Source organism: Archocentrus centrarchus, unplaced genomic scaffold (assembly GCF_007364275.1).
Source record: "Archocentrus centrarchus isolate MPI-CPG fArcCen1 unplaced genomic scaffold, fArcCen1 scaffold_26_ctg1, whole genome shotgun sequence".
NCBI lineage: Eukaryota > Metazoa > Chordata > Actinopteri > Cichliformes > Cichlidae > Archocentrus > Archocentrus centrarchus.
Window position 1 is genome coordinate 1,779,893 of NW_022060256.1, and position 13,542 is coordinate 1,793,434.

General features: G+C 41.3%; 1 protein-coding gene across 2 annotated transcripts in view; it reads left to right on the forward strand.

Moving 5' to 3' along the window:
* Positions 1-1,635: 1,635 nt before the first annotated feature.
* Positions 1,636-13,542, forward strand: part of pdzd2 (PDZ domain containing 2) — a 77,166-nt gene continuing 65,259 nt past the window's right edge. For both annotated transcript variants that reach the window (XM_030723468.1, XM_030723467.1), the window contains exon 1: positions 1,636-2,070. The gene's annotated coding sequence lies outside the window, so the exon portion shown is untranslated. The remainder of the gene's footprint in view (positions 2,071-13,542) is intronic.

Genomic DNA, 13,542 nt, shown 5'->3' on the forward strand with positions numbered 1-13,542 from the left:
CTTCTTGGAAAGCTGGTTCCTCTAGACATGGCAGCAATCTGAGGCTCTGTCTTGTTGAAAATGCAATGGCAAACCAATGTTAGGGCGTTATTGCAGTCAACAACTTTTATTTTGTCAGGCACAAACCCCGGAAGTAGGACCTGTCAGAGATCGTTTTGCTGAATACACTTTCAAACTGGAAACTCACGGTGAGTGTCTGTGTTTACTGAATGCTGCGTCCTAACAACCAAGTTTAGTGAAAACGTGTCAGATACAAAGTTACTACTACAGCTCCAACCTGAACTGCCTTTGATATTTGATCCGTCGTCATAAGGGCGCCACAGAACGTTGGAATCTTTTTTTACACAAAGTAGTTTAAATGGTGCGTTCCATTGCTACCACTTGACATTAATGATTAAAATGTATTCATTCACAGTATCAGTGTCTATTGCTGTGTCTTAATTTAATTTAATTTTTTTTTTTAAATGACTGAAAATAAAAATGCGTTTTCAAATTCCTAAAAGCTGCAGATGTTATATCTACATGTCAGGATCTGGTTATTGTAGACATGATTACAGTAACAGTGTCACAACATTGGTAACAGAAAAACATTAGAAATACATAGGCTGCTCTGATGCCTGCACCCTAACATACGTGGAGAATTTAACATTTATAATGATCAGAGAAAGTTACGTTATTTTTGGTGCCTCACTTTCCCAGAATATCATCGTGCACGTATGAATGAGACGCATTAACTTAAAGAACTTTGTAGAAAGGCGCTTTTTTTTTTTTTTAATTTCTTTTTATTTTATTTTGATCTCCATTAGCTGTAACAATTACAGCTACTCTTCCTGGAGTCAGTCAAACATAGTGCTCCTAAAACAATGTCTTTACAAGCCGTCACCATACCACCAACACAGTGACATAATTTTACCAATAAAATAAAATAAATAAATAAATGAAGTTCAGTCCATTTACTTGTGTTAGTTTACAGCGCAGATCTGGCGGACGCGCTGACGTCCCGCTCAATGCGGAGTAAAATCCTCGATCCACTGGATTAAAATAGAGGATGCTCGTTGCCACGGTGAATCCTTGTATCGGAGCTCCATTGATGATGGCTTTCTTTCCTTATATCGCGCACGCGCATACTCAGAGTTGATTGAACTGACTTTAATCAGCGATTCTGGGAAACTCAGTTATCGATTTCAGAGTTGATCAACTCAGAGTTTATTTTCAACTCAGAATTTGCTGAACATGCTTCCTGGAATAGGACCCAGATGTGTTGTGTTCAGTCGCACGCAGCATGCTTATTCGGGCATAATTTTTAACTGAACTTTATTACTTTGTCTTCTGCATCAATCACCAGCAGTAGGTGGCTGTCTCCAAAATGAGTGCTGATTTTGGAGACAGCCAGAACCAGCATTCATCAGCAATACCCAGTTATTTGAGGGATGAGGGTAAAGAAAGTGAAAAAAAGAACTGCATATCCCACAATCCTTCGCCTTGAGATGATCCATATTTCAACAAGTTAGAAAATTTGAAACGACAGCTGCCTCCATAATGTAAATCACTATCTATTCACTAGCCTGTTGATATTATTATTATTATTACTGTTATATTATAGAGCCCATCGTGATCACGTGAGGTGGTCCTGTGTTTGGGAAGTACGGTGAGGAGGAGGCGGAGCTGGAAGCGAAAGAACAACCTCAACAAATCTGGACATTGTGACTCCGCCCTCCGTCCGCAGTCGGGAGCAGGGCGGCGGAGTGACAGTTCATCAACACACGAAACCATTTCATCCATAACTGTAGAGTAAGAGGAGCGCCATAGGCTGATACTTGCGGTTTGAATTTTGCTTGTTTGCTTTTTGGCTGCGCTTCCCTGAAGTGGAAATCCGGACTTTATAGGTTTGGAGCCGATTTTCTTCAAGCTGGACGTGAATTAAGCTTTCCGCTGCTTTATTCCTGCACACATTTAACCGTTAGGACGCATTTTTTGTTCTTACAAAAAGAAAAAGAAAAACCACTAAAACCCTGGAATATCGTTTTGGCTGGACTTGGACGCCTTCCAAGTACACAGTGTAGCCCAAAGGTACAGTGATCTCTACATTATCTATTAATTGACTGGCAGAGTGCAGTTTTGGCAGAGGGGGGATCAGCTCACCATCAGCGCGCTCCTATTCTCCTCCTGACAAACACACTTGAACTCAGCAGACGCTTCAGTTTGTGCCTCTTCTCGAAGTCATTTTTTAAGTTTGATCCTTTGCTAAATTCGCAGCGTATTATCGGACAACCCCCTTTACCAGCTATGATCTAAAAAAAAAACAAGTTGCTTTATTTAAAATTGAGAGACTTTGTTTCTGAACATGCCAGCTGCCAATCAGAATACAACTACTCTGATCAGCAATGTTTTCATGAGTAAAAGTTTTGTATTAATGCATTATTATTATTGTTAGTAGTAGTACTACTACTTATATCAGTATGGATTAACTAGGTAACATAAATAAAAGGAGATAGCAGAAATTAAAGCCATATAACCACAGCAAGCCCCCAGGAAGTGTGTTTTTAATATACATTTAAAGGGAAAACTTTTTATTTTCTCTTTTATGGCTGAGAATGACCCTCTGTAGAACTGACAGCGTTTTGATTTCAATTATTTCTCTCAGGATTAAAGTGATTTCAGACTAGTATAGCTTCAGCATGCATGCTAATGAAATCTGTGCTCTCTGGAACTCCATTTCAGTGTTTTTCTCAAGCTTTTTTGGCTACAGCTTTAAAATGACCTCAGTATGAAATAATGTGATTGCTTTTACATGTAGAGGCTGCCATCCACACTGCACTGATCATTCCAACCTACTACCTTCAGCAGAAACCACACACACGTGATGTATTTAGTTGAAAAGAACCTCTGAAATATGTACAGCATGATTTTAAACATATTGTATAGGAAACCACTGAAACTCAGTATGAGTTTTCTCTCTTTCTCTCTCACAACTGTTGTTGTGAATTGGCGCTATAAACTCAAATAAAATTCAACTGAGTTCTGCTGAAGATTTTAGCGGTCATGTTAGACCAGACTGGTTAGATTACACCAAGCAGTCATAGTAACAGTGAAACAGGTTTTGCTTGGTTATTATCCTTCTTCCTTCTGTTCAGACCAGGCAGCAGATTCTGAGGCTTAAAAACACTGCCTCCAGAAGTGAATACATGTCTGTAGGCTCCCATGTTAATATGTGGTACTTTAAAGCAATCTTATACTACAAAAAAAAAGTTTTGGTCTTGTAGGCCTGCATGCAGTGGAAATACTGCAAATATTGAAGTGTACTATACATTCAGTTAAGGGTTAAGAGTTTTTCATAGACTTTATGGCTATAGTCACAGTAACACTGTAACCCATGTGTTTCTGGACTCCACATTGTGAGGCTATGTGAAATCATAGTATTGGGTGGTATATTATAATATTTACATTGTGCAATAATGGTCAACTCTGAGCCCTAACTGGACCATTATTGCACAATGTAAATATTATAATTTATAAAAGTGTGTATAGTGTATAGTATATAGAGTATAGTGTATAGTGTGAATTACTTTTTTTTATTTTTATTCTTCTTATTTATATGTGTGTGTATATATGGTTGCAGGTACAAAATACATTTCACTGTGCATTGTACTGTGTATAACTGTGCATGTGACAAATAAACACTATCTTAATCTTAATCTCTATATGACCACAAATTTTTTATGACAGTATTTTTATGGTAATTAAGATACTGGTGGTTTCACAGTGTTCGTGTTATTATTTGGATCTTAGAAATCTTAGAAGCATAGTGTCAAACCAGATACTTACTCTGGATGGCATTACTTTGGCCTCCAGTAACACTGTGAGAAATCTTGGAGTCATTTTTGAGCAGGATATGTCCTTCAATGCACATATTAAACAAATATGTAGGACTGTTTTCTTGCATTTGCGCAATATTTCTAAAATTAGAAACATCCTTTCTCAGAATGATGCTGAAAAGCTCATTCATGCATTTATTCCTTCTAGGCTGGACTATTGTAATTCATTATTATCAGGCTGTCCTAAAAGCTCCCTGAAAAGCCTTCAGCTGATCCAAAATGCTGCAGCTAGAGTACTGACAGGGACTAGAAAGAGAGAGCAGATTTCTCCCATATTGGCTTCTCTTCATTGGCTCCCTGTTAAATCCAGGATTGCATTCTCACTTTTTCTCACTTACGAAGTCTTGAATCAGGCTCCATCTTACCTTAAAGACCTTATCATCCTTAAAGGGCACTTCGCTCTCTGACTGCTGGCTTCCTTGTGGTTCCTAGGATACTTAAGAGTAGAATGGGAGACAGAGCCTTCAGCTTTCAGGCCCCTCTTCTGTGAAACCAGCTCCCAGTTTAGATTTGAGAGGCATCCCTTAGTTATGCTCCAATGGGCTTAGGCTGCTGGGGGGTTCCCATGATCATCTTCTTCACTCACCTCTTTTCGCTCTCTCTGTATATTTATAGACCACTCTGCATTTAATCATTAGTTATTATTAATCTCTAGCACTCTTCCACAGCATGTCTTTTGTCCTGTCTCCCTCCCCTCAGCCCCAACCGATCACAGCAGATGGCTGCCCCTCCCTGAGCCTGGTTCTGCTGGAGGTTTTTCCTGTTAAAAGGGAGTTTTTTCCTTCCCACTAGAGATACTAGTAGTTGGTGATGTGACTCCACTGAGTGCTGCTGGAGCATTGGCTAGTTGCTCTCCATATGACAGGAAGAGCAAATGGTGGATGGAAATTATTGACTCTACAGTTACATAGTGTACAATCAGGGCTTTAAGCAGCTGGCTAAAAAGCTCGAACCCAAGATACAACATCCCAGGTAGAAAACATTTCTCAGTTTTATTATGTGACAATACAATACTGTGCAAGGTTAACTTAAGTTATTTTTAAACTAAAGTGTTAAGCAGTTATTTATTACTTTTACTTAAAATTTCAAGGGAAAATACTACTACTACTTTTGTGCTTACAAAACGTCTAGGTAATCCCCGAGTCTGGCAGCTTTAGTGAGATCTGTGTGTGTGCATACATAATAAATGAAATCAAATTTTTAAGTAATACATGAAACCATCATTTAAAAAGTCCATTTTGTATTTACTCACATTATCTTTGTCTAATATTAAAATTTGTTTGATGATCTGAAACATGTAAGTCACCAGTATGCAAAAAAAAAAAATAGGAAATCAGGAAAGTGCAAATACTTTTTCACAGCACTGTAGGAGGGCTGGAGGACAATAAGGGAAACAACAGGATATGCTAGCTTTTAAATAATCCTTTCTAATCCACACGTTTTCATCCTGTGCATGCACACACAGCTCTCACTGAAGCTGCCAGACTGTGGTGTTACTATGTGGTTTTAAGATATGTTCTACAAAAAGACCAGGGGTCATTTTGCATGAATATGGTAAGGTTACAATCTACTTTAGTTCTAGACAGAAGCAGCCTGCTCTACTCTATTCCCTCCAAACACAGCTCACGTAAACTGCTGACAACAGCTCACCATGCCCTGAAACAATAAACATCTCTAATCCCCTGCATGTCCCAGTGTCCCTGTCTAGCTTTAGTACCTTGAATCAGTTTCACCACCAAACAAATGTCTCTGTCCTCTATTATATGGTTTATGACAAAACTGAAGCTCAAAGAGAAGAAAAGAAAGGAAAATAAAACTAAGAAATGTCAATGTTAATTTTATTTATGTAGCACAATTTTATTTATAGAGAAAACTAATATTTGTGTGGAAATATTCTTATCCTTGCAAAAAAGTTACTTTGCATGGAAAGGCACTGTCAGATGCATGGCACCAGCCAATTTTGTTCTTACTGCTGTGCATACATTAGTAACCCCAGTAAGTGCATGCCTTTGGGAGGAAACCCACACAGACATGGGGAGAACATGCAAACTCCACAGAGAGAGGGGTGGAATCGAACCCAGGCCTTCCCGATGGCATTCTAACTGTGTGGCAGCAGTGCTAACCACTGTGCCACCACAATTGTCTCCGAGTTGGAAGCAAGAAAAAGCATACTTTTCAAAAGTGTTTCGACAGTTGTAAAAATGGTACAGCAAAATGAGGCTTGGGATGCAATAACAGAGGCAGTTATCTTATTCTCTGAGATGTGGACTGTGGCTCAGGTAAAAATAGAAATGGTTCAACATTAAAGCAGATGCAAAAAAAACAAGGAATAGCAGGCTAGAAAAGAAAGAAGGAAATGGGTGAAGGACAAGATCCATCTGATCTGTCAGCTCAAGATGAGAGACTTGCAGCAATTTTGGGGCAATCATCCATAAGTGGAATATTACCCAGAATTAAGGGTGAAAGTGATGACATTCTGCAAGGACTTTCAACCAGAGGTAATTGTTTTCCTCATTTGTCATTTCCAGTTTTTTCTTTTTATAAATAATGAGCACAATTCAATCCCTATACACTATTTTAAAGTATTTACTCACCCATCCAAATAATTTAAATGAGGTGTTCCAGGCACTTTCATGGCCACAGGTTTATAAAACCGAGCACCTAGGCATGCACACTGCTTTTACAATCATTTGTGAAAGAATGGGTTGCTCTCAGGAGCTCAACGAATTCCAGCATGGTACTGTGATAGGATGCCACCTGTGCAACAAGTCCAGTCGTGAAATTTCCTCACTGCTAAATATTCCACAGTCAGTTGTTAGTGGTATTATAACAAAGTGGAAGGATGGCGAGCAACTCAGGAACAAAGTGGTAGGCCACGTAAAATCAGAGTGGGAGCCAAACTTCATGTGGCTTTCAGTTTAGCTCAAGAACAGTGAGTAGAGAGCTTCGTGGAATGGGTTTCCATGGCCAAGCAGCTGCATCCAAACCTTACATCACCAAGAGCAATGCAAAGTGTCTGATGCAGTGGTGTGAAGTATTCTGTGACTGGACTCAAGAGCAGTGGAGACGTGTTCTCTGGAGTGACTAATCAAGCTTCTCCATCTCACAATCTGATGGATGAGTCTAGGTTTGGCGGTTGCCAAGAGAATGGTATTTTTCTGATTGTGCCAAGTGTAAAGTTTGGTGGAGGGGGATTATGGTGTGGAGTTGTTTAATCAGGAGTTGGGCTCAGCCCCTTAGTTCCACTGAAAGTAACTCTTAATGCTTCAGCATACGAAGGCATTTTGAGCAATTTCATACTCCCAACATTTTGGGATCAGTTTGGGGATGGCCTCTTCCTGTTCCAACAAGTGCACAAAGCAAGGTCCATAGTGACTTTGGTGTGGAAGAACTTGACTGGCCTGCACAGAGTACTGACCTGAACCCGACAGCAGTGATAGCATAGTTACCTTGAAAAAGTAATCTGACTACTGATTACTCCTTTAAAAAGTAACTTCGTTACTTTACTGATTACTTAATTTTTGAAGTAACTAAATTAGATTACAAGTTACTTTATTAGCTACATTCAACAGCGGCCGGTGTTGTGCCAAAAAGTGATCGTCTGCTAAAAAGTGATTTCCGGTATTTGCCAAAAAATTATTGCTTTTATTTAAATGGCTGTAAATGACTTGTTGACCTATAGTCTGTGAAACATATGTCTTTTTCCCCCCTGGCAGGGTCTCCCAAGGCATATTGGTCCTGGGTGAGGCCAGACAAAGATCAATTCAGATGACCCCTATGAGGAGCAATAAATCAAGGGACTAGTTTACCCTGCTTGGGATAGGGTTGCTGAGGTCTGGAGCCACACCTGGGTAGTGTGCTCAAGGGAGAGTGCCTGGTGAACATGCCTTCACACCTGGCCAGGCACAGCCCCGAGAAGACATGGGCTTGCCCTCTTGTAGGTCCACCACCCTCAAGAGGCACTGTGGGGGTCAGGTGGTGGTTAAGGACAGAGGCCTTGGCTTTCCAAGCCCCAGGTATTGAGGCTGGAGATTGGGACATGGAACATGACCTCTCTGGCTGGGAAGGAGCCTGAGCTACTGCGTGAGGTTGATTCTTACCAGCTAGATGGAGTCTGGCTCAACTCAGCATACAGCTTGGGCTCTGGAACCAGTCTCCTGGAGAAGGGCTGAACGTCTGGAGTTGCCCTTGGTGAGAGGGTGCAGACAGGGGTGGGTATCCTTATATCCCCTCAGCTTGCTGCCTGTACATTGGGGTTTTTACCGGTGGATGAAAGGGTTGCTCTTGCATGCAGGTTTGGGAATGAGTCCTAACTGTCAGTTAAAAGTACCCAGCCTTCTTGGAGTCACTAGTTGAGGTGCTTGAGGGTGTGCCATCTGGTTACTCCGTCATCCTACTGGGAGACCTCAATGCTCACAACAACAGTGAGACCTGAAAGGGTGTGACTGAGAGGATCGGCCTGCCTGGTCTGAACCTGAGTGGTGTTCTGTTACTGGACTTCTGTGCAAATCACAGTTTGTCCATAACAAAATCTATGCTTGAATATGCATGTCCATAAGTGCGAGTGGCACCAGGACACCCTAGGTTGATGATCAATTTCAATTTCGCAGCTGTTAAATGATCATCACCTGGTGGTGAGTTGGATCAGGTGATGGGAGACACTATAGTAAGGGTCCACTGGGAAGGTCTGCCTGAGAGCCCACTCCATGAGATCTTCAATTCCCACCACCAGGAGGGCTTTTATTGCATTCTAACAGAGGTGGGGACATTGTGTCTAAATGGATCATGTTCTGCACCTCCATTGCTGAGGCGGTTGCAAAGAGCTGTGGCTGCAAGGTCAGTGGTGCCTGTTGTGACGGTAACTCCAGAACCAGATGGTGGACATGATAGGTGACAGAAGCCATCAGGGTGAAGAAAGAGTCCTGTTGGGTTAGCCTGCGGAAATCCGGAGGCAGCTGACAGGTACTGTCAGACCAAGTGGAGTGTGGCTCTGGCAGTGGCTGACACAAAAACTCAGGTGTGGGAAGAGTTTGCTGAGACCAATGAAAAAGGCTTTTGGTCTGCCTCAAAGGGATTCTGGCAAACTCAGGAGGGGAACAGGGTACTCACACAGTGTATAGCGTGGATGGGGCACTGCTGACTTCAACTGAGAGTATAGTCACAGGATGGAAGGAATACTTCGAAGACCTCCTTAATCCCACTGGTTCACCTTCAGTAGAGGAAGGAGTCTGGGGATGAGGAGGATGACTTGCCCATAACTAGGAGTGAGGTCACTGAGGTAGTTAACTCCTTGAGGAAGTGCTCCTGCATTGGATGCTATTCACCCTGCGTTCCTGAAGGCTCTGGATATTGCAGGGCTGTCTTGGTTGACATGTCTCTGCAATGTCACGTAAAAGTCTGGGGTGGTACCACCTCATGATGGTTAGGTTCCATCTCATGAAAAAGGGGGACCGGAAGGTGTCCTCCAAATATCGGGGTATTACAATCCTCAGCCTCCCCAGAAAAGGTCTATGCCAGGATGAGGAGAGTTCATCAGTTAGTCAAACTTCAGATTCAAGGGGAACAATGTGGTTTTTGTCCTGGTCCTGGAATGCTGGATCAGCTCTTTATTATTAGAGCCCAAGCACAGAGAGTGCGAAGGCCCTGTTGCAGGGGTCACCAACTACAGTGTGAGGGCCAGATGCTCTCATAAGGTAAAATAAAATTAATATTGTATCCTAAGAAATATATTATCATTTGATATATCAATTTCCCTTTCAAATACTATTTTTAATGATGTGATATAAAAGTCTTGCACTTACATGTTCTTCTCTGTTGATAGTCGTTATGGAAACACCGTAAGGTTTAATGGTGGTTATGGGAAAAAAAGCTTCTGTTTTAGATGTTAGAAAAACATTTCCTTTCACTACTGCTTGTGCAGACAAACTGCACGTAAAACAGTTGCCTGCTGCTGTTGTGTTATCCCCAGTTTTTGTTGAAAACTTGGGGTCTGCATGAGTGTAATGTAATGCTTTATGCAAGCATTCTCCTAAATACCATTCTAGTGCAGGTGTATTTTTAATCACTAATCAGGGATTAAAGTATAAAAAATATTTTGACGTGTGTGTGTGTGTGTGTGTGTGTGTGTGTGTGTGTGTGTGTGTGTGTGTGTGTGTGTGTGTGTGTGTGCGTATGTTTATAATACCTTGTGGGGACAATTTTCCTGACATATACTACGTTGTGGGGACCAATTGCTCCTTGTGGGGACTGGAACCTTGTCCCCACAAGGGGAAACCCTGTTTTTGGGTCAGGGGTCAGAGTTAGGGCTAAGGTATGAATTGAGTTTAGGTTAGGGTTAGGGTTAGGTATGTGATGGTTAGGGTTAGGAAAAGGGTAAAGGTAAGGTTTAGGCTGTAGAAATGAATGGAAGTCAATGGAAATTCCCCACAAAGATAGCAAAACACACTTGTGTGTGTGTGTGTGTGTGTGTGTGTGTGTGTGTGTGCGCGCGCAGGCGCGCGCATGCGCTCAGGGGTCCTTTTGGTATAGAACAATCGCTAGTGTTAATGCTCACTAGCGGACTGTGGGTATAGCGATCCATTCTGGGAGCTAACAGCTGAAGTAAAGAAAAAATAACAGCTGAAATTCTCAGCACAGTTAGCACAACACACAAACACAGCAGAGAGCGGTGGAGGTGTGGACAAACGTGTCAGCAATGATCCACTCAATGTTAAAGGGAATCCGTCGTAGCGATGGAGAACTCCACTTACACGGAGACACCTGAGCACTGCAGAGTTTAAACAAAGCATAGAAGCAACAAATTTGCTTCAAGGATTTTTTTTTTATAATCGAGTTATTCGAGTTACTTGAGAAATTGTTGCGGTCCTAAATTTAACACAGGTGTCATTAGAAGACAGTCATGCCTATAAGGAAACTGAGACTGCATGGAAAATGTTTGCCTTTAACATTTCTAGTCCATCCGCTGTGAAGAATGTGGTACAATCCCAAAACAGATTAAAATTATCTATGAAATTAAATCCCTTCCTTGGAGCAAAGTACACAAATTTAGAAGTCTAGAGAACCAACTGACATTCGTGACACAAAGTTGAAATTGGACTGGAAATAAATGTTTCTTTGGTAATTTTTGAGTAAGCTGAAGAGAAGTGTAAAATCCTGACGTTTAATGTGATTCACACGCTTTTTGACTGTGGAATGTTTATGCAGCAGACTGGGGATTTTGTTGATTCAAGTTGGTGGCTGTTGCTCCTGGAAAACAATATGTTCTTATTGATTATGCATGGATATTCCTTATTATTGAATCCTTGATTATTAGCATTGTCAGAGATGAATGGATGAATAAAATACCAGATGTAGCAGTAGTCCAACATCCAGTATCAGCTGTTTTAGGAATTTCGGGGGTTGCTGGTGTCGACTCTCCCATAGTTTGTGTTGGAGCTGCACCCCTTGAGCTGTTGTTGGAGCCGATATCAGCTGTAGTAGCATGCCACTTTTGACCTCAAGGGGCAGGCGGTGGGATAACATCCTTCTCATGGAGGATTGCTTTACAACTACCCAGCGTTAGGTTTGGAGGCGACAGAGAGGAGCCCGTTTCCTACTCTGGGTGCCAATGTAATAATGGTCTGGGTGCAGCAGAGCGACAGGCCAGTGGGGGGAATTTGTGGACATCCAGGAGGCTGAATTTATTTTTGAGCTGGATCTCCAGATGATATTGGAAGTAACATGACCACCTGACACTGTGCTTTGCCGACTGCAGTCCAACTATTAGCTGGCCCAGTGTGGGGTGTAGAGCTGGTGGGGGCCTTATGTTTTGCTCCTAGGACAATCCAGGGATCTTCAGCCAGACCTTGAATTACACGGGGAGAAATCCATGGCAAAAAGATGTTTAGCCTGGGCTGCAGCTACAGCTGAGAACTCCATTACGAGTTTGTCTTTCTGTTTAAGTTCAGTTTCCAGGCTAAGGATGTCATTTTTCAACTTAGACAAGGTAAGATGGCACGACTCGCACACTGCCGTAATCTATAGAACAACTTTAAAATGAATGTCCAAGAATTAAAACCAAAAATCTGGATAAAAAATGTTTGTGATCAAAGAAAGTAACATAAAATAGTAAAACTGTATTCAGTAAAAGAAATAAAAACTTTGGTATTTGAGTTGGAAACCATAAACTGTGACAAGGATATTAGTGTGCGTGGTAGTTTGCCTATCTAGTCTCCATGTGTTTTGTAAACTTGGAGAAGGCTTTTGAACACATCCCTTAGGGTATCCTGTGGGTGGTGCTGCAGGAGTATGAAGTGCCTGGCCCCTTTGTTACAGGGTTGCTATACAACTCCAGCGAGAGGTTAGACCACATTGCTGACAATAAGTTCGCTTCCGTTGGGTGTTGGACTCCACTAGGGCTGTCCTTTGTCACTGATTCTGTTCACAATTTTTATGGACAGCATATCTAGGCATAGCCAAGTTGTGGAAAGCTTCCACCTTGGTGGCCTTGGTTGGCTTCATCGGGTGGTGGTCTCCATTTCACACTGGAAGGGTTCACAGCCTAATGTTGGCTGGCTTGGGAACACCTTGGAGTTCCCCCAGATGAGGTGGAGGAGGTGGTCGGGGAGACTTTATAGTTGCATTCCTTTATAGTTGCATTCTTGAGTTAATTTTATAGTCATGGACAGAAGGCGTGATCCTGTGTAGATCTTGTCTAAAGAGTTCTGCTCAGCAGGGTTTCCCTCAGTCACCTGATCTTAATTGTTTTTTCTCTGCTACCTTTAAACAGGCAAAATTTTAGTCTTTTTACACTGTACCCTGACTCTGGGATGTGCATCTCTGAGTAATTCTGTAAAGTATAACTGTAAGATGTGATCTCATGCACCCAACGAGCTTATTAAAATATCCTGTATTTTGTGATTAGTTTCATGAAATTACTTATTGTGCAGCCTTTGCTCAGAATGCAGAGAATATGAAGTTGATTACTTGTTTCTATGGAGACTTCACAAGCCAATATTTGAGGCCAATATTTTCAGGAAAAAAATTAATCTCTAAGTCAAAATTAGAACAACACAAACTCCATTAAAACTGTTTAAATAGATTTCCATCATTGCCATTATTATTACCTAAATATCTTATTGTAGTTAACTCTATATTCCCTCTATATCCCTTTAACAACATCATTCAGATATTTTCAGTCCAACTGAAAAATTGAGCATGATTGTCGTCACTGAAATAGAATATAAGATTGTGAAATTTACTGTAATTATGGCAACATCTGCCACCTTTAAATCTCCAGCTCTGGCTTCAGTTGTGCTCACTTACAGGAGCTGCTTCAGTCTGTTTATAGCACAGAAGCCTTCAGTGTTGCGAGGCTGTTACTCCTAAAGTGTGATGACTACAGACAGAATGAGAGACTCGGCTGCATCAGAGTGGAGTATCATGTTTTTAATTGATTTTATTTTTCTATAATTAGATAATTGGTAGGCTAATAAATGGTCTCTGCTAATTTTGTATAATATTGCCTTTAAAGTTACAGGAATTTTGGAAGAAAAATGTGAAATGTTTTGGTCTTTAGCTCCATCCACATCAAATTTTCAGGTTCATGTGCACAAAGACTAACCATTGGATGTCCCCACCTACTAATAACATTTACTTCTTAAATACATATGACAGTAACACAGAACAG